The 20,116-nt window shown below is 41.2% G+C and overlaps 1 long non-coding RNA gene across 1 annotated transcript in view; it reads left to right on the forward strand.

Moving 5' to 3' along the window:
* Positions 1–20,116, forward strand: part of LOC142060733 (uncharacterized) — a 176,988-nt gene that overhangs the window by 104,231 nt on the left and 52,641 nt on the right. The window contains exon 2 of the long non-coding RNA XR_012661896.1: positions 11,077–11,186. This is a non-coding gene — a long non-coding RNA (uncharacterized LOC142060733). The remainder of the gene's footprint in view (positions 1–11,076; positions 11,187–20,116) is intronic.

The following is a 20,116-nucleotide window of genomic DNA, read 5'->3' on the forward strand; positions in this document are numbered from 1 at the left end:
ATATTTTTAAATGGGAGGAACATGGACGACATGTAATGCAAAGTTTAGACTGATTCTGCTGGAGATTGGATCTGCCTGCGTAACTCGGCTGGCTGTGATGGAGCGTATGGTAATTGGGACTGAAGTGAATGGTTAAGAACGGATTGTTTTCATAATTTTGCGTGGTAGCATGCGGTAAGGGAGAAATCCAACCCTCTGTAAAGGGCCTGCACGAATGCCATCAATCTCATATATCCCAATAAAAACCCCTCAGAATGGGGCTTAAATGGGAAGTTAATGAAAGAAATCAATACAAGGTCAAATGGTGTTTGCTTACCCCTGGAGTCGGCAGGAGTGAAAAACTCATTTGCAGGGTGAGTCTATGAAGTTGAGTGGGTTTTGCTGACTTCCAGGATGAATTTGGCTGGGAACCCAAGTGAATAATAAGTAGACACAGATTAAGAAAGCTTACAATTTTTCATGGTTTTTGAGCAAAAGCCTCCATTTTTTCCAACATTAGAAATGTGTAGAAGGAGTATTCAGATTCAAAGTTTCATTTTTATTTTTCAAAATGGGAATATTTAATCCATCAGAGGAGTCACAGAATTCCTCATATTTAAATATATTTAAAGTGCGTATGTGTATTTTTTCCTCACCTCAAAAGCAAGAGCTAGAGCATTTTATTATGGAAGAGGATCTGGAGAATGAGACAAGTTTTTGCCTGTTGTGAAATGCCCCATCTCAGTCTGGATACACACCAGGTAGATTCTTAGCTGTCGCCTAACACCTTGTTTCTGAATCTATTTAAATCAGAGATAAAAAAACCTCTTACAATCTTTGATGGTGGGTGAGCAGTTTAACTCTGAAAATAGTATACTACAGTTTAATATGGAAAAGGTGGGGTCTAAGCCTGCAGATAATCTGCAGTTGCCATTAATCTATCAATTAATCTACATATATCCTTGCCACCTCACAGGAACATTTATATTAAAGGTTCTTCCATCTCTGTGTGTGTGCATATGTGTGTGCATGCATAAAATATATGTGTAGAAGCAGCTAAGAATTTGCCAGGCACACCTTCTCTTAACACCAGGAGGGAATATACTCCTCCAGCACAACCTCTGCTTCCTTTAGCTAAAGCCCTACATCATGGGCTAAATAAAGGGGATTCATTAATAAAAGTGAACATTTAAGTGAATATGAATTTAAGTGAATGTATAATTCAGTAAAGGAGCTGTGTAGTTCTGTCTTACATGTTTATATGTGTGTATACATAGACGTGTATCTAGACAGCGTCATGGATTTAATTGCAGTGTTGACTTCCTAAGATGAAGCCACGTGCAGAGGGAAAGGGGTGGGTATTTGTTGCTAACTCTGAACTTTGGTTTATGAGGTTCCTGTTACAGTCAACGAGGGGAGGCCAGTGCCACCAGAGGATAAACCAAAGTGCCTGAACAAGTTAGGCTATTAACTTTTTTCTAGCAGCTATATTAGGTGGTGAAAATATTCTCTGAATTTCAGACATGCTAACATTGGTCCTATTTATATCTGCATCATCTGAAAAGATAGGATCTCTCTGCTGTAGGATGAGGCAGACACATGGCAGTACTTTCGCCCGCTCAGATCACTAAAACTGAGACTTGACTGAACAAAGTGCTTTAATAAGTGTGATGGGTTTTGGAGGCTGCAGCTTGGAATTATTCCTTCTCTACAGTTGTACTAATGCGTCTAATAAATTAGCAAGTATAGGGATACCTTAATGCCAAACAAGGAGCCACTGTTTCATGCAGTCCACTGACATCTGTAGGTGCTGGTGATGCTCTTGGGAGTTTTGCTCTTGGCTTGAACAGGGCCAGGATTTCTCCTGAGGAGAGTGTTCCCACAAGCAAGGACAACTTGCATGAGTAAGAGCATCTGGACTCATTTGTGTGTATCTTTAGATTTCCTCTCGGCACTACTTGGATGTCCCAAGAACTTAAACAAATGCCACTGATGCATTCATGTCCTTTTCAATTTGTGTAACGCAAAACAATAGTTTCCACTTCTATTCTGTGATTTATGTTTCCATAATGCACAACTGGTGCTTTGACATGCAGCAGAAGAGAATTTGTTGGACATGGTAATACTGATAGAAAAATGTTCTCTCTATTTAGGTGTCACGACTATTTTCTTTCACAAGTGAAAATTCTAGTGTCAAATACAAATGTTACCTTTTCCCCTGATTATCTTGTACAAAGCTAATAGTTTTGGAATAGATACAGATTTTTAATGCAATGCTATGGTTCTGGTTTATAGAAAAATGGATCAATTACCAAGGCAGGCTTCAAAGAGGGAGACTGCCCTAAGTTATAAATGGCTCAGTCCCTTAATTCTGTCATAATCCTATTTGATATATAGTTCTCAGTGCTGCTGAATCCTTTTAGGGCTCTTTGATCAAGTGAGTACTTTCAAATATGATGCCTCCTGTCATCTAACCCCCTAAAAATAACACAACTTGCCATTTAATTTCTGGAAACATTCATTTTCCTGGCCTTTTTTTTTTTTTTTTTTTGTTAAGTAGAGAAAACAAAAAGCCTGTCTTTCATATTAGCTCATTTAAGGAGAGAAAGAAGGACTACTGGAAACAATAAGTTTTTATTTATCAAAGGCTCATTCCAATATTCCGGCTTAGGCTGATGGCCTGAGCTCTAGCAGAGACAGGACCAGACCACTGGTACTTATGCATCAGCCATTAGATGCTGATGTTCTAGGCTTCACTGAGGTCTTAATTAATTGAGAATATCAGATGTGTGAGAGATGCCAGAATATCATGGAAAGCGTCTGTTTTCAGAAGTAACGAATGATTTGGCATTTATTTGGGGACGCCTTACTGGATGCCTTCAAATTCAACTCTAAGGAGCAGATCGCTGTACTGTGCCTGAGGTCTGGCTTTTTTCAGGATCCTCATGAGTCTTTTCCAGATCAGGTCATGGGACTCATTAGATGTGCATGTTTGACATAGATCCTCTTCTTCCTCCCCATTTTTAAAAGAACACCAGGAAATTGTACAGTTACTAAGCCTGAGTTAATATTTTTTATATTATGGTGATGGGGTGCCAGAATTCCTGCTTTTCTGTTGAGCACTATAACTGCTAGTCAAAATCCAGCTCTGTAAGGAGGAAAAGTATTCATGCAAATGGAAGGTTTAATATTTGGCATACGAGAAGGTCTTTGTTTTCCTTCTCATTTGCAACTGCTGTCACTAAGTTACATCCAGCATTGGTATTCTTTCTTCCTGTAACCAATATGGACCCAGGTAAGCAGATCCATCGACTTAAGACAACTCAAGAAAGTGAGGGACTGTAGAATCAAATTGTCCAGCTGTATTTGGTCTGGCTGAGATGGAGTTAATTTTCCCCATAGCAGCCCTCACAGTGCTGTGCTTTTTATTGGTAGCCAGAAAGGGGTTGACAACCACAGCAGTGTTATGGCACTGGTGAGCAGGGCTCCCACAGCACCAAGGCTGTCTTTCCAACATTGTCCCCCGCACCAGTAGGCTGGGGGTGGGCAAGGTCTTGGGAGGAGACATAGCCAGGACAGCTGACCCCAATGGACCAAAGGGATATTCCGTACCTTATGATGTCTGGTCAGCAATAAAAGCTAAGAGAAAGAAGGAGGAAGGGGGTGCATTCATTATTGATGACATTTGTCTTCCGGAGCAACTGCTACCCGTGCTGAATCCCTGAGTCCTGGGAAGTGGCTGGACATCACCTGCTGATGGGAAGTAGAGAACAAAATTTTTGTTTTCCTTCTGCTTCCGTGCACAGCCTTTGCTTTTGCTTGCCTTTCTCTTGACCCAATAGGGTTTTTTCCAACTCATTTTCTCCCCCCCCCCGCAGAGGAGGGGTGTGATAGAGTGGCTTAGTGGTACCTGGGGTCCAGCTAAGATCAACCTACCACATCAGCCTTCTGCAAGGTTTTCAGCTCTTCTAGTTGGAAATTGGCAGCTCCTGGAGCTACACTTGGCAGTTTCCTGCAGGAGAAGCTTGGTCTGGGGCACCAGAATCCCAGGAGGAAAATGTGACTCGCACACAGGAATGGCTAGCTCAGCACCTCCTTTTTTTGCCCAGCCAGTCATGTTTTCCAAGAGATCGTTTATATCCGGGAAAGGGAAAACACTGGGGGAGTGTGCTTGGGGTGAGTCTTGCAGACCTCTCACCGATGTGAAATGCATTTGAACTTTGTCCTCTTGGAAGCTATGGAGTTGTAGGCTCTGTGGGGAGCCATGGCTCACTCCGTGGACACCAGCAGTGGCAGCCTGCAGAATTTGGCTTCTTTTCTATCTTTGCACTTCATCTCAAAGGCCAGCCTGCTCTTGGCTTTCTTACACACGACTGTGACCTCTCTTGCCACAGACGTCTCCTTTTGAAAGGTAAAGAGGATAGATTAAAGCTTCAGTTTCATTGTAAATACTCTTAAAAGGTTGATTAAATGTCTGTATTTGTCCCTTTAAGCAATTAGACTCACATACAGCCTTCGAAATGAAGTGATGAGGGTACATCAGCCAACTGCCATCGTGATGGAACTAGGCTGGCTTGTAAAAAGGGCTACACAACGATGTGGCTGCCCGTGACCATGGAGGACTGGATGCTTTCTCCCATAGAAATAGCTTATCCCAACCAATCCCATGTTCCTGTTTCAGACCAGCTCTCCCTGAGCATTTAACAAGTACAACAGACCATCCCAAATATAGTTCCAACCTGTTCAGATGTTATTCTGCTCTGCCTACAGGTTATTGTATGTTCAGCTGGAAACCTGAGTATTTTGAACTCCTGAACCACCATCTGCTCAATCTATACTGTCTGTTTATCAAAGGGTTTAAGTGCACTGTAAGGTCCAAACCATTTTATGGAGCTCTGCCAGCTGAAATGAAATATTAGTTGCTGTATATTTTGAAAGACTGTCGCTTTGTAGGCCAAAAGAGCTTGGAGATCCCAGCTGGTAATCAAAGAGCAGTGTCACATTTTTCATGGTGAGGGGCTCCATTGGTCTCTGGATTCTTTAGAAACCTAACTGATTGATTAGCCAATCAAACTTAGATCTGAATTAAATCCAAAATGCCATCACTGAAGACCTGTATCACCAACAATAGCAACCACTGCAAAAAGTCAAGCCTTGTGAAAATAAACACACAAAGCATCTATGCAGGATGTTTAGTTCACATTCAATAAATCCCTCCTTAAAAAGAAAAGCTGAACACAGTGTGATCATGCAAGTACTTCTTCCTAGGTAGAGATGTCCTAATCTGTCACCATTAAGATCGGAAGGGGTTTGCTATTGATGTCTATGGGTAAAATGCTAGGGCTCCTCTCATTCCCCCCAGTCCACAGGGCAGATCACTGTGGATCAAGGTGAAAGCAGGCTTTAGGAGGCTTCAGTCCTTGGCCCTGTAATGCAATTAGTAACTTTTAAGTCTGATTCTGCACCTTACTCAGTGCTCTGGCGAATCCATTTAAGGCTACGCTCTGAGATATTGCGTGCTACTGGAATGGATTGCTGAGCCTTAACCTGACCTAGCGTCAAGTGAGAATCTTACTCTTTTGACCTTTTATTGCTCTGGATCTTGTGCTGCCAGTGTGGCAGCAGTGGCTTTCGCCAGCTCTGGCCTCACGGGAGCCACGTGCAGCTGGTCTGAGGATGGGCCAGGTATGCACGATTCGAGAGCAAGAGCAAAGCTACATCATGCAGCTGAGGCAGTGCCTTTGGAAGGTGCTTTCTCCAGCATCTTCCTAGATTCAGAGGCCACATGTCCTGAAGTAGGCATCTCATGGTGGGTCCTGGGAGGTGAGGACTGGACTAAACGAGGGAAATTGTAGACCTCTTTCATTTTCCCATATGCCACTTCTCGCAGTGAACTTCTGAGCTAGCCAGCAGCGTGTGATGTCCGCTGCTGTGCTTAGCCCTGCTGACCGGAAAGTAACTCCTGGTACTTGGCAGGACCCTCTGCAAGATCAGGCCCTGGGGTTTGGAAAAAGGGGGAAGGGAAAGCGGGATTACTCCTGAGACGAACTCTGAGCATGCAGCTGTCCTAGCTGAGACAGTTGCCAGCCTTCTAAAATAAACCCACTCAAGCCACTCTTTTCTGATCAAAGAATGAAGTGGCTTAAGCTGGATAAAGGCTGCGTTGGTGACAGACTTCACTGCTAGGGCCAGCTCGTGCGTTTCCTTCATTTAGCAATGGCTTTTAAGGATTTTGATTTAATTCTTTGGGTCTTAAACATAAGCAGAAAATTCTTATAGTTAATCATACATTTTTCTTTTAATTATGAAGTTTGGCAGCTTTAAAATAAAATACCATCTCTGCAGTGTTTCCTGTAAAATGTTATATTAAAATGTATTGTTCAATCTTGCATTCCCTTTTTCCTGCAGCTGAGTTTAACACAGGATAGCTGAAGAGACCACAACAGAGAGCAGTTTGCTCGTTACTTTTCAAGGAGAAATTGTTTTGAGTGAATGTATAACCTCCAGGGCCCCAAACACATCTGATTTCCCCTCACCTCTGCTGTGACTTGTCCCATGTCATGGGACTATCGATAATATATGTATCTTCTTACTGTACTGCTCAGTACATTCTCCTGTAGGTAGATCTGGTTAGAAAACACTTGAAGTTTCCTTACACATCTCCGCTTCCCCAAGGGATCAATGTCTTGATGGATCACATTCAAACACATTCAACATCTCACGGAGGGTGTGTGAAAGGACAACAGAATCACTTTCACTCTATCCATATCCATTTCCTACTGCACTCCCTGTTTTACAACTATTGGCATGCCCAGAGGGAACAGCACTTCTCAAGGTCACAGGAGGTGGAAAATAGCCGCTGTAAAGGTACAGAAACTTTTGAATCGGGATAGCAAAGGCATGACCTTTTTCTAATTCCAAGGAGAAGTTAGTGGGGTTTGGTGGTGGTGGCACTGTGTGTGTGTGTACAGTGGGGTTGTGGTGGGTTGGGGATTTTTTAGCCTTGGCAAATAAGGCTGAATGCTTATTTTTAAAAAGGTGATAGTAATCTTTGCATTTTCAGGGTAAGACTGATTTTTGAAGTTTCTTGACTTTGCGTTACAGGAACAAAGGCGAATGTGATTTCAGTGTTATCGCATTTCACCCTCACTTTAAAGTGGGATCTGTACATGCACCTTATAAAAGCGCAGTGCACTTTTATGCACTGTACACTTGCTGTTTCAAGTAAGTAGTTGGTATTTCATTGGTATTAAAAAAGAGATTCTGACAGACCATAGCCCAGGAGTGTCCAGCAGTTAGCAGTCACTTGTAAGATGAGTTTTTACTGTGACTCTTGCAGGGTGCGAGTTAAACCTGAATCTTCCAGATCTGAGATGAGAGCCTGAGCCATTCGGTTTCAGAAGAAGAAAGGAAGAAGTATATCCCTTCCTCGCAGCCTGGAGATGGAACGTCAAGTCCCCATGAACCTCTCCTAGCAGAATCTCTCCCAAATCAAAATGATGTATTTTGGAACTGCCAGAAGGAATGTTTGTCAGTGTTAATGCAATTCACTTCAGTTATGTGTGTTTGAGAGTGAATACAGACTAGGCAAGTGCATGCAGCATCCCACGAGGCATCCAGTTACCGCTGGGACTTTCTATGACAGATTCTTCTGATATTTTTTTTTTAATAGAGAACATGATTTATGGAATTTTCTGAGAGGAAATTTCATTATTGTCACAAAAATATTCATCCTCCATTGGGAAAGCAAATGAAGTATTTTGTTTCCACTTGGACTTCTTGAGTTTGTGGCTTTTAGAATGAAATTATGTTTTGGGTCCCATTCACATCTAATCTGTTTCTACCCCGACTGCCAGGTTGTCTGATGGGAGTTGTAGTTTTCTAGTGCTGAAGGTACCAGAGGAGCAAACTTCATCATCGTTAAGCCAACCTTGATCTTCCACAATCTCTAGCTGAACTAGTGCTTGTATCAGAGGAAACCGCTGACTGTCAGCTGAGTAAGGGGGATCTTTAACTCCAGTCTAGTGTTCATATGCCAGAAAGGCCATATTAAGCAGGGAACTGCTGATTTTCCTCTGCAAAGACCCGCAGATTTCATAGCCTTGTTGTAAAAGCAGGAACCAGATGTATATTTTAATGAAATTTAATGAATTCTGTATTGGGCTGCCAGCAAGGGAGGGAAGCAGAGATGATAGGAACTGAACTGAGGTATTTATTCATTTCTTTGCAGAATTTATTGGGTCAAAACCAAGAAATATTTAAGCTGAGCTTTTCAAAGGGATGTAGGTTCCCAGCTCCCACTGACAGTCAGGAGCTGCGGGGCATACTCTCTCTTGATTTTTCTGGGAAATCTAAATGGCCTCAATGGATTTTTTTTCCCTACTCTTTTTTGTCCTTGAAGTGCTGTGAAATGTGTGTGGTGCTTGTACGTGATGGGTAAATCTTTCTTCCCTGAGAAAGGTGGTTTAGATAATGTATAGCATCGTGCATAACACTCTTAAAGTGCTAGTCCTAGAGCATCTCAGATGATATCTTAACTTGAGAAACTTGACAGATAGAAATGTTTATTTTCCTCATTTTACAAACTGGAAAACCAAGAGACAGAATAAACTATATGTAATCACACAACTGGATCGGAAAGATACTCTGGATTTCCCAATAGACTTATTTTTTCATCTGTTCTGTTAGCATTGGCTCAAATTTCTTTTATAGCACTGATAGCATTCCCATTAGCACATGACTTGGATGGTGGTAGGTCCATACAGATTAATAAAGAAGGGGTGATTCTGCAAAGGCTTTACAGCCTGAAAAGATCACTGCATACCATATGTGAGGATTGGTGCTTAAAATCAGCCTGCCTCCTCTTGTGTGGAAGGTGACATTTCAACACATATAGCTTTGCCCAACTTACACATTTTTTTTTCTCTTTGCAAGTCCTATTGTGCAAATATTTGTCAATTTGCCAATGTTTTTGCCTCTTGCAGCACTGAACAAAGCTTGTTACTGTTAGTGAACGTATCTGCCTTTCTTGGCATCTTTCCATTTCATTTTTAGGATTCCATATGTTTTTAACATACTAAAAATACATTCCTCTTATTGGTGTTAATTCTGCTGACCCTTATATCCTTTTCCCTCTCTTATCAGTTTTCTACAATTCTTACCTTCTCATTTGTGTCGGTAGTTTTCAGTTGTCTTGCTCTTTCCACCCCTCTGTATTATCTATTTTATTTATACATTGTTAGCATTGATAAATAGCTGCTTTTCCTTCTCCCTCCATTTTGCCCACTGGCTCCCTCTTTCCTAATTGTGTCCTTCAGAGCTAATTAGTAATGCTCTCAGTATCAATCACAACTTTCTGTTTACATTCTTTGTACTACTGTAAGTGGCGAGGTTTGTTTAGCCAATAACTGCGCAAAAGCAGCCAGATCCAGGGCAAGTGAAGGGCCAGGACAGAAAGAAACCTCAAGACGTCCTTTACGTTTGACTTGACTCTTACTCCGCCCAAATGCCCTAGGATGGTGACTGACAAATTTCCACTTGTCCTTAGGATGACTGAGGTAGATATAAATAAACCACGATATGTGACCTAGCAAGGAGTGTGAGGGGTTGAAATCCCATCCCAAATAATCAATCCCATTGCAATTTCCTAAGTAAAATTGGCAAAGGAATAAGAGTCAGCTGTACTGAGCAGCAGCGATTAGCCTCATTTACCCTGAATTGCCTAGGAATGGCATGGTTGTGTAATTGTATAAGTGACCAGCTGAGGAAAAGCAGTGGAGGGAGGGGATGGAATGAAAGCCTGGGTTTGTTTCTAGGTGATAGAAAGCAGTAGGCCATGAACTGTGCAGCTCTGGAGTTCCTGTGCAAATTGCTACTAGTTCATTGCCTGCTCAGTCCAGAATGGAAGGGGCAGCTCCTTGCCCAGGAATTCACTGTTTTTTTCATTTTCTGCCATATTCTTGCAATAGCCATTGTGTTTTGTTCTCAGATGGAGACCTGCATATTTCTATGTTGAATTCTTGCAAGCAGAATTAAAAGCACTCTTAGGTTAGACCAAGACTGAGAGAAGCAGGGTAACCTCAACTTGATCTCTAGGGTGCTGCTGGCTCACCTTGTGGAAAAGTAGCGTATGCTTTGGCTTGAGAAAGAGGCTCATGTTAGGGGACCTGGCAGCAGAGTAGCAGGTGTGTTGCTCGCTGCAAATGAGTTCCCCTGGCAGCGCTATGTGGGGATGTGTGCCTACTGCTGATCAGTACTTTGCCTGGCTTGAGCTCATTCTATCACGCTTTGCTTTTTTGAGCACTTAAAATCAATATAAATTAATAAAAAGAAACCCAACAGCCCATAAACAACATTAGCTATGGAGCTGTTAAAATGCAAGCAGTCAAACTATATTTAATCCACTTTCTCACATTAATGCTGTGCAAGGGTGCATATTTAAAATGCTACTATTAGATTAGTAACAGATGTTGCTCAAATGAAACAATAAATGATTCTTATGGAGAGTTATTTTAGAGGAGGCTTCTTTGGGGCTATCTGAAGAAGTCAGCTGGGCCGTATGTGTGCACCAACCGCTCAGTGCAGAGTGACTCTGAACTCTGTGCACAGTCAGGCCTGACTCCAGCAACCAAGAGTCCTCCTTCGGTGAGACACAGCAGGACCAGCTGCTGAGAGCAGGGCTGCTGAGCCACGCCGGTGCTCAGACCAGCGCTGCGCTGGCACCTGGCTGGTCGGGCCACCTTTCAAGTTGTCAAAAAACGGACTGAGTTTCATTATTGCTCTGAGCTCTATTTGTTCCCAACTCAGCCCATGTCTGGCTTCAAGACAGCATCTTTGTAGTTCTCTGAAGTTTACCAGAGATGTCCATGCTTCTGATAAAATAGCAGTGTTTAATACTAAATGATATATCCATGTCCTTTGGGAAATGTATCCTCTTGTAGGGTTCATTTCAGTACAGTCCCTACTTCCAGTGTTACAACTTCTTCCTTGCTTTGTGTGTCAGACTTGTCTGGTCTGACGTAATTTTTCAGTTTTAATTATTTTATGAGTTAATATAGCACAGTGTTGAAGTGTCTCCTTTCTACTTCATTTCTGTAGAGACATGGAATGATCCCCTCTCCAGTAATAAGGCTCAGTCCAGTCACTCAAGTTCCAGGGAACTTCTGAAAGCCCAAGTCTCTCTATGCCTCAGTTGCAGCACCCAAAAGGTAAGTAAAACCACGTGCTTCTTTGCGACACATAGAAGAAGTTCTACATTTTGGTACTCCCACAGAGTGAGCATCTGCCCTGCAGCATCGGTGTCATAGGGCTGGAGGCGGTAAGGGGAACGGGGAAGGAAGGATACGGCTGTACTTCATGCACCCCTCTTGAGAGCTTCCATGAGCACTAAACTTTGATGCAGGATGCTCTCAACCTTGCAACCATGTCCTACTTCAACCCTCCTGTCTCAAAGGAGCGTGAAACCAGAATCTTGACTGGTTAGGACCTCCCCATGCAGAAGAGCTGTGTAGAGAACGGGGAGAAGCTGAGAGCACCTGTTTGGACAGCAGGTTTGAGGCTTTCTTTTGGTGGAAGCAGAGATCAGACTTCCTCCTCAGCAGCCTACATTTCAGGAAAACATCCTTCCTTCTGCTTCAAGTAGATGGAAGCAGAAGACATGCCTATTTAGACCTCTCTTCTTGCTCTAATACATGTGTGTGTGTGAGTTATATACATATATATACCTATATACCATAACCACCCACCACCTTCCTATTGTAATGTTTTTTAAACATTTGTGATTATACAGCATCTTGTAAAGAATTAAGAAGTTCATAATTATTTATAAAGTTAATACTTATAATGAAATGGTTGCACTTTGATGTCTGTATATGTTTTCTAAGCTAGGATGACCTATATTGTAGAGGTATTATGTATACTAGGTGATGCAGGGATTGGCTTGGGAATTACCCATGTTTAATGAACACTAAAATTAGAATTTGACTGAAATCCACATAAATGGCTCGACAGCAAGTTTGACTGCCCTTGGGGAGCTGTGGGCAGCTCAAATTTACCCACAGGCATTTTTGAAAATGTGTTTTTTGAATCAGCATAGTGTGCTTTTTGGAGCAGAGAGTGCAACTTGCACTTTAAACTCCCTTCTCTTCACCTTGTCCCCCATTTTGTGTTGAAAAGCTCTCCACGGAGAATAGAGCATGAAGTATGTTGCAGGTATAATATATGCTGCACTGATGCTTTTTTGCAGTACTTGTCATGGGAAGTCTTCTGCTTTCCCTACTCGGTGGCCTCCTTGCTTGGACTCTTGCTATTTTGAATTTCCAAATAGTTGGTCTCTTCTGTACATATGTGTACTTTGGATAGTGTGAAACCTGGTCTACCTGTTTAATATCTTGCTGTCCACCACACTGCAACACTAAAAGCGTGTACCCACAGTGAATCCTAGCTTTCAGAGATGAGGGCTTTTTTTTTTGTTTTCATGTTAGAGGCTTGTCCTCTAACTCTGGGGAAAGATAAATCTACCTGCTGTGCTTTTCTTTTACCATAGGAAAGGGCTTAATTAACCTTTAAGAGGCCTGTTCATATCATGACTGTTAGTTCTCAGTCACTGAAGGAAAAAAGATTCTGGAAAGAATAATATAGAGTAGTTCCCAATTATGCACAGGCCTGGGAAAAGAGGCAAGTCCTCCTTCCTTGCATCAACCCAGAACTAAAGTCAAGGAATACCTTATGTCTGTTCGGGAGGGATGAGCAGAAGCAGACAGTCCTTTGCTCCTTTTGCTTTGTTGCAGCAGCTAACTGGTGACACCAAGCTGTGCCATGACCGTGTCTTTGGGGTGTCTGGGTTGTAAGTGACAGGACAACAGACCCCTTGGCTTTTGCTGCAGAGCCAGGCAGAGCTGGTTAGAGCTTATGGCCTATTCAATTCACAGTCCAGTTGTGCAAGTGGAAAAATATTGCAATTATAATTGTCGCCCACAGACAGCGTGACAATTCTTCATAAGATTCAAGGAGAAAATTCCTAATTTAAGAAGCCAGCATTCCTCCAGAGAAAGCCTGCCTGCCTTCCTTCCTTCCTTCCTCCCTTCCCTTCCCTTCCTTCCCTTTCTTCCTCCCTTCCCTTCCTTCCCTCCCTCTTCTGTCTGTCTTTCTTTTCCCCCAATGCTGTCTTGTCTCATAGCTGTAGGATGTTGGCGTGGCTGGAAACAGACAAGCCTTTTTATTTCTTTTGACTGCTTCTGCAAAGCTTGATGGGGAATTTACATAATCAATGAGGTAACCCTGTCACCCCAAACATGGAGTCTTTAAAGAGAATACTTTTATGCAGATTAGATATTGATGGTGTAATGATTAATTGGCCCCAAGCCTTTGTTAATATGCAATTGTTGTAGTGTAACATGCATTTGTAATTATTTTGGTTTGGTTGTTCAAACAAGTGGTGGGCACTTAATTGCTTGCAGCACTTGAAGAGACAGGATATCAGAGGGAAAAACAAAGGGCTGGTTAACGTGTTATCTGATATAAGGTTAGATTTCCTTTGTGTATATTGTGTTACAACAGTCAGATTCTTAGGTGATAAAAATCAGTGCAACTCTCTTGGAGGATATAGAACTGTTCTGACTTCCAGCAGCCAAGGATGTGATTTGAAATGTTCCCAAAGTCAGATTTCAGTGCTGTATTTGGTGTTGGTCATCTGGGAGTTAGGATGGTGAGCCGTGTTGTTCATTGCTGTTGGTTATTATTATTATTAAAAAGAAACCACTTTGGTTTGGTTGCAATGAGTTAAAAGTGTGCATTAGTAAGAAGCTGCTTGGAAGACTGTTTCAAGCAAACAAATAAGTATCTGAGCTACTTTACATTCTCCAAGGTGCTTATCAGCTCTGTGCGGCTTTCCAGCTAGTTTGATATCTGTTCTCCATTCCTCTTGCCTCTAGATCTGCGTTTAGCAGACAGGGAAAAAAGCCTGTGTATTTGGAGGTGAATCCTTTATCTCCATAAATGTACTTAAGCTATTGACTGTGTCAGTTTTCTGTAGCATATGAATTTACTACATTTTCACTTAGAGAGTACTTTAAAGTTGTGAAGTGGTCTCCTAGGACGAAGATAATTTGGAGGGGATAGCAGAGGGGTCTACCGAGGAACAGTGGACAAAAAGGAAGCAGCTGAGTATTATTAAGATAATCTAAAACTGAACTCTGTTAAAAATTATGTATTTAAATCTGAACTCTGTATATAATAATGTAATTAAAATTATATAATTATTATACCTAAGTAGCAATAGGGCATGAGGATAGAAGCTAAAATATGGAATAGAGAGAAGAATGGGAGTGAGTAGAGTGTAGCAGATCCTTTTTGGCAGACAGATAGCAAGATATTATTTGACTTGGCAGCAGAAAACAGAATTACTTAGAAAAGATACATTTTTTGTCCTTTATTCCAGCAACTGAGACACCGGGAGTGGGAGGACTGTGTATGTACCATGGGTGGGACTTCTCTTAGCAATAATAAGCTGTTGGGAGGCTGAAGGTGTAATCTTTTGGGTTGCTCATTCCTTTAGTTTATTGTGTCCCGGAAGCCCTGTCCCAAATTCCTATGATATACAGCTTATTCTTGGTCGCTCAAGTGGTACAAAATCCAAGGAGAACCTGCAGCCCATTTACGTCTCATTTAATAGGGCATACTGTAATATGTATGCATTGTCTATACTGTAATATGTATGAAGTTAGTGCTGGAGTGTTAAATAAAATCGGGTCTTAAAGTAAGTTTTTTGCATGGTCAAAAGGAATATATGTAATTTTCCCCAAATGATTGTTATAGACTTGCTGATGAGATCTAGATTTTTTAAATTAATGCTATTATTACTAGGAGAAGGAAATGTAGAACTTTACTTTCAATCACTTATGAGTTCTCTTACATAACTTTTGTTTAAACCAATTTATGATAGTGGGGATTAATTATACAGATTCACTCTTTTTTGGTTGATGTCCTTTGACCTAGTGGTCAAGTATATATGTGTCCTTTCTTCTTTTGTACGATATCTGTTCTGCTTTCCAAATATGAAAAAACCATTTAATCTCATAATGAATTAATAGTCTTTTTTGTTTTTAAATGTAGACCTAGGAGGCAAGACAACAAATGAATGCTCTTATCATCTCTGTAAAGAGTTCAAGCAGATGTCTCTGACCTTTTCATTCACTGAGAGACATTGGTGGCATATGGTTTTAAATTGAAATGAAATGTGCTAAGAACTGAAGAAGCTCATTCATTAACCTGTGAAGCAACATCCTCTTTACCACTCATTTGAATCTCAGGGAAGCAGGCGGTTTTTCTTACATTTGGACAACATCAGCCACAAATGTGACACCAAAACTTGTAATTCCTCTCAACAGAAGAGAAATTAAGTGGGTAAGGAAGAAATGATGCCTTGAGTTGCTAGGAAGGTTGAGTCAAATGCAGAGTAAAAGGAGTCAAAGGCAAAGTAAAAGAAATCCAGGCCAAATTTTCACCTGCAGATCCTGAGCTGGCCATATCTTTACTGTAAAGAGAAAGTAGTACCAAGGGGTGAAAAAATAATCATAGATTTTAAGAAGGAACTTCACAGGCTTCTCTTGAATTTGTCATTGATCATCACGAACATCATGGGCTATCAGCTAAATTCTGAGTCAGTGGGCAGCTTGTTCAGTAAATCCTTTGTAATCTTTTTCTATACCAGCCGATGACAGGAAACAAAGAAGCCTCCCTTTATCTAATAGTTAATAATAATATCTAGTAACTGAGAGGCAGCTCAACTAACAATGAGAGGAAGTGTGCACCATTGGCCAGTGTCACAAAAGCAGTTAATAACTGTTAAAAAAAAAATCAAAACCAGACCCAAAGCTAGCAAGAATCCCAGCATCTCCCAGCTCAGATATCATGTTAGAAAGTGAAGAAGCTAAAAGATGAGTCATTCTACAAATCTCAGAAAAAAACCCAATCTGATGCAAGTTGGGTCAGGGGGCAAGGATGTCCAGGGAGAAATAAAGTCACAAATTGGCACACATGTGATTGCATTTACCAGTTTAAATGAGATCTGATAATAAAAAATGTACATCTTAATAACTTAAAAAAACCAAATTATGCCTCTTCAGCAAAAAACAAAATGTATCCTATCTTTATGTGCAAAGGTGAAAGCAGGAGATCCAGCAGCAGAATAGCTAATTCTAGGCATCTACAGCAGCAGGCATCCCAGGAAATGACTAAATATTGAGTGAAGTGAACAAATGCCAAGGGAGGTAGGTTTCCACGCCAAAAACAGACCTTCAGATAGCATTTCATTGCCTTTTGTCTGTCCTGTGCCGCTTGGTGCAAAGAGGCTGTAGCCAGGTCATCCCTAGGCCCCAAGCAAAGGACCTCCTTGTCCCAGGAGATATCCTATCCCTCTGTGTAAAACTGTGTTGGGAAGCAGACACAGCTGTTGGTCACAGCTCCAGTTGTTTCTGAGGCTAAAGCATGTTAACACCACCAAGTTTTTAATGCAGCATCTTTAGGCTAAATGCAATGCATATCCATGAATCGCATCCTAGAAAGGATACAATGAACATGTCTATCTCAGGCCATAACCTCTGAAGAATCCACAGTCCTATCTTAGAGATACCACTGTACAGCTGAAAAAATGTTACTGTAGTGAATGAAGTCTCTCAGTTTACACTGGCCCAGAAAACCTAATCCACAGTCTTTAGTCTCTCTAAGATTGCACATATCTTTAAAGTATAATATATAATTTTAAACTGTATATTATTCATCCCTTAGAATGTTTGTAGGATAAATAAAATTTTGCATGATAAAACAGACGGGCAATTCAAAGATGTTCTGGTCTCCTGGGTAAATTTGAATTTAAGCAGGTATTGTTATGCATTTACAGAAATGTACATTGAGAGAAGAACTTTAAGTATTATACCAATACCCCAGAACAGTTATAAAAATATAAGCTTCATAAACTGCTTAACTTGTGTTTTCTTAATACTCTTGTAGTTTAAAGAAGCTGAAATGTTTCATTATTACTATTCTTTAAAATCATGTTCTCTTCAACTTCTCCTCCAAACTTCAAGCAGATGCTTATGAGCAAGTTACAGAATAAACCCCGAGAGACATGTTTCTTAGTGGAAACGTGGACACAATATTTACTGTGGCGATAAGGTACACTCAACTCCAGTGCCACATTTGTAATCAAAATGATAGCACCTCACCTACCTGGAACATAAGACGTGAGAATGCCAACTCTATCATTGATCTTTGGTTATATTTCATCAGAACAAGACTATCATCTGTGCTTAAGATAGTCTAGGGGACTACAATAATTATTAAAACAAACCCTCATGTAGTGCTTTCTGCTAAAAGGGTAGTGACAGGTTTTTATGTAAAATCAATCTCAAGATTAAACAAAAAATCATTATAATAAAAGCAGAAAGATAATTTAAATAGCTGATTATGTGAAGGTGGTAAGAAAAATTATTCTTTCTGTTCACACTCTGAAGTAGCTTCATAGGAAATATGTGCAGTGTGTGGTCAAATTGTTTAAAATGCCAGACTGTCATCTCCCTGAGGCAGGCTGGTTGTGTCTTTGTTTTTGTCACTGTAGCTATTAAAAACCTTAGATAGCCTGGAGAGCTAATGAAGATGAGATTATTGTGAAGTTAATTGTGGAAAAGACCCACAATGGTAATGAAAGGGACAGAACTGGGAAGTGAATTCCAACTGCAATTTGTTTTTTCCTTTATTTTCAAAATCACAAAACTAAAGCTGCCAGTTGCATAGTTGCTTTCATCACATCCTGCTGACCAGTAAATTCTGCAGCATGGAGTCAGGAATGCTGTGATTGCTGAGCACTTTGTAGCTGTCTTAAAGACCAAGATCCCCCTGGTGTGTGTAGAGTATTGCAGCCAGTGGCAGCAGGCATGACCTCTGAAGTGCTGGGAGCTGTGGGTGCTGCTTGGGGCAGCAGGCAATGTTTGGAACCCTCTTAGTTAGTTCATTATAATTTCCCTGGTAGGTAAAAATCCAGAATAACTCATTTCATCCATGTTCCAAGGAGAAATGGGAGGAACAGCAGTTCAGGCAATGCATAAGGCAGTATCAGCATATGTAGAGTGGATTATTTAGCTTTATCCATCAGAGACATTCTCCTCAGGGCTGCCTTTCAGAAACATAGCAGTGTGAAAAGCGTGTGTTCGGTGCTAAGATTTGTTGTATCCCCATGCATTGTCATACAACAGAGAAACCCCTGAACCTGTTAGAAAGTTACCTACTGGGCCAAATCCAGAGGTGGCACCTGTGGTATTGCGAATTATATGTTGATAGGAGAGTCTACAGGACTCTAAATCAATGGAAGTTAAAGCAGCTATAAACAGAGGCCTATTCTAACATAAACTTCTACCCTCTTATTAGCTGCTTTTTGCAATCCCTCCCTACCAGTGTCCCACTGCATAACATGGAGTTTGAGCCTCCTTCTGGCTTAAGCTGTCTCGAAGCTGGTAATTTACCCAGCCATACCCCTCACCTGCGGGGGCATCCCTAGCAACTGGTGTCAGTCCGTGGCCCTCACCACTCCCAAAGGGCTTGGGGAGTGTTTGCTTTGGCAGGAAGCTTTCAGGGCAGGAGTAGCCGCTTGTTAAACTACAATGCAGGTCCAGCAGGTAGACACATCGATGTAGAGTCCGTCTATAATAATTTGCTCTTGCTGGGTAGAAAAAATGTAACTGGATCCACTGTGATGAACACAGGGTAGGAGACTAAGCATTTAGTTTCTGATGGATGGCTGTGTAGATGTGATAAATGTTAGAATGGTTGCGGCAATAATGCTTCTATGTTGTCCAAGAGGTTGCATTAATTTAATTAGATTTGTACTGGAGTCTGAGATGACCTGCCTCTACATGATGTCTTAAGCAGCCAACATGCACTGGAGGTATACAAGGGGGGGAGGGGGAGTGTCTGTCTTTTTTTACTTCATAGACAATAAATTCTAGATCAAAGCAAAACCAAGCAATGATATGTGTAATTTTTTAACAGAAACTCTATAAATATTCAGTGCTGCTGTTTGGCAACATTAAGAAATCACTGAAAAATGCAGTCATTGCTAAATGTGTTCATTTGAGAGGTTTGCTGTTACAAATGTGAATCTTCAAAGGCCGTGAAACTTAACAATAGCTTTTCAGTATTAGACAGAGAGTTAATTATAACATCTATCACACAAGCAAGGTAACTAAAACAAATCTGTATACCTCTTTAGTTTTCGGCTTGTTGAGTGAATGCTGTCAGAAGGAATTTGCCTCAATGCATGCGCTCGGTGATGTTATCAAAGTGTCTGTCAGGGAGATGGCTTTAGTACTGTTCAGAGGCCTGAGCGAGCGCATTGGGATTGGCAGAGACAGTGACAGAGGTGACTACGGTAGGTCCTGACAATTTGAATACAGAATTATATAGTGCAGTGACAAAGTGTTCAGTTTATTTAGACTGGGGAACACAATGTGCAGGAGACAAAGGAGAAGCAAAGAAAAGGTTAAGTTACCAAAATTTTAATTGAGCTCTGAGTGACTGTTTTTGAATAATTGGTTGTGTCAAAACGCAATGATTACCGGCTTGGGAAGCTGCAGCCTTTCACCCTTAGGTCGCTGGCTCAAATCCGGACCATGCCGGTTGTAATGACTGATGTTCAATACCAGCTAATGTGAAATGAATTGCTGATTTCTGCCCAGCTTCTACTGGATAAGCATCTGCATCACCAACAGCATGTGCTGGGAGTCTCGGCAAAGGCAGCATCCAGAAGTAATCTCCTCCTTTTTATGTAAGTTCCCTGCTGAGAATTGGTTGTCTGGTGTATGAGACCTTGCACTATTGCTACTGTAGCTTTATTAATGTGGTGGAAAGATGAGAACTTTGCTTTTCAATGTTTCCTGCCTGGTGACTTTTGTGTGCATTCAGTGAAACCTTAGCAATCCTTCACTAACTATAAGGAGCCCTTCACAGCAGTAACAGGACTACTGGCAACCAGGGCATCGGTATTAATCACTGAGGATTGTTCTCTAGGGTCTGGGCACAGCCATTTCACTCCATATTTAAGAATATTTTTGAGTCTTCATCTTCCAGAGACAGGGAAATAAAAATA

The sequence above is a fragment of the Phalacrocorax aristotelis genome, chromosome 8 (assembly GCF_949628215.1).
Source record: "Phalacrocorax aristotelis chromosome 8, bGulAri2.1, whole genome shotgun sequence".
NCBI lineage: Eukaryota > Metazoa > Chordata > Aves > Suliformes > Phalacrocoracidae > Phalacrocorax > Phalacrocorax aristotelis.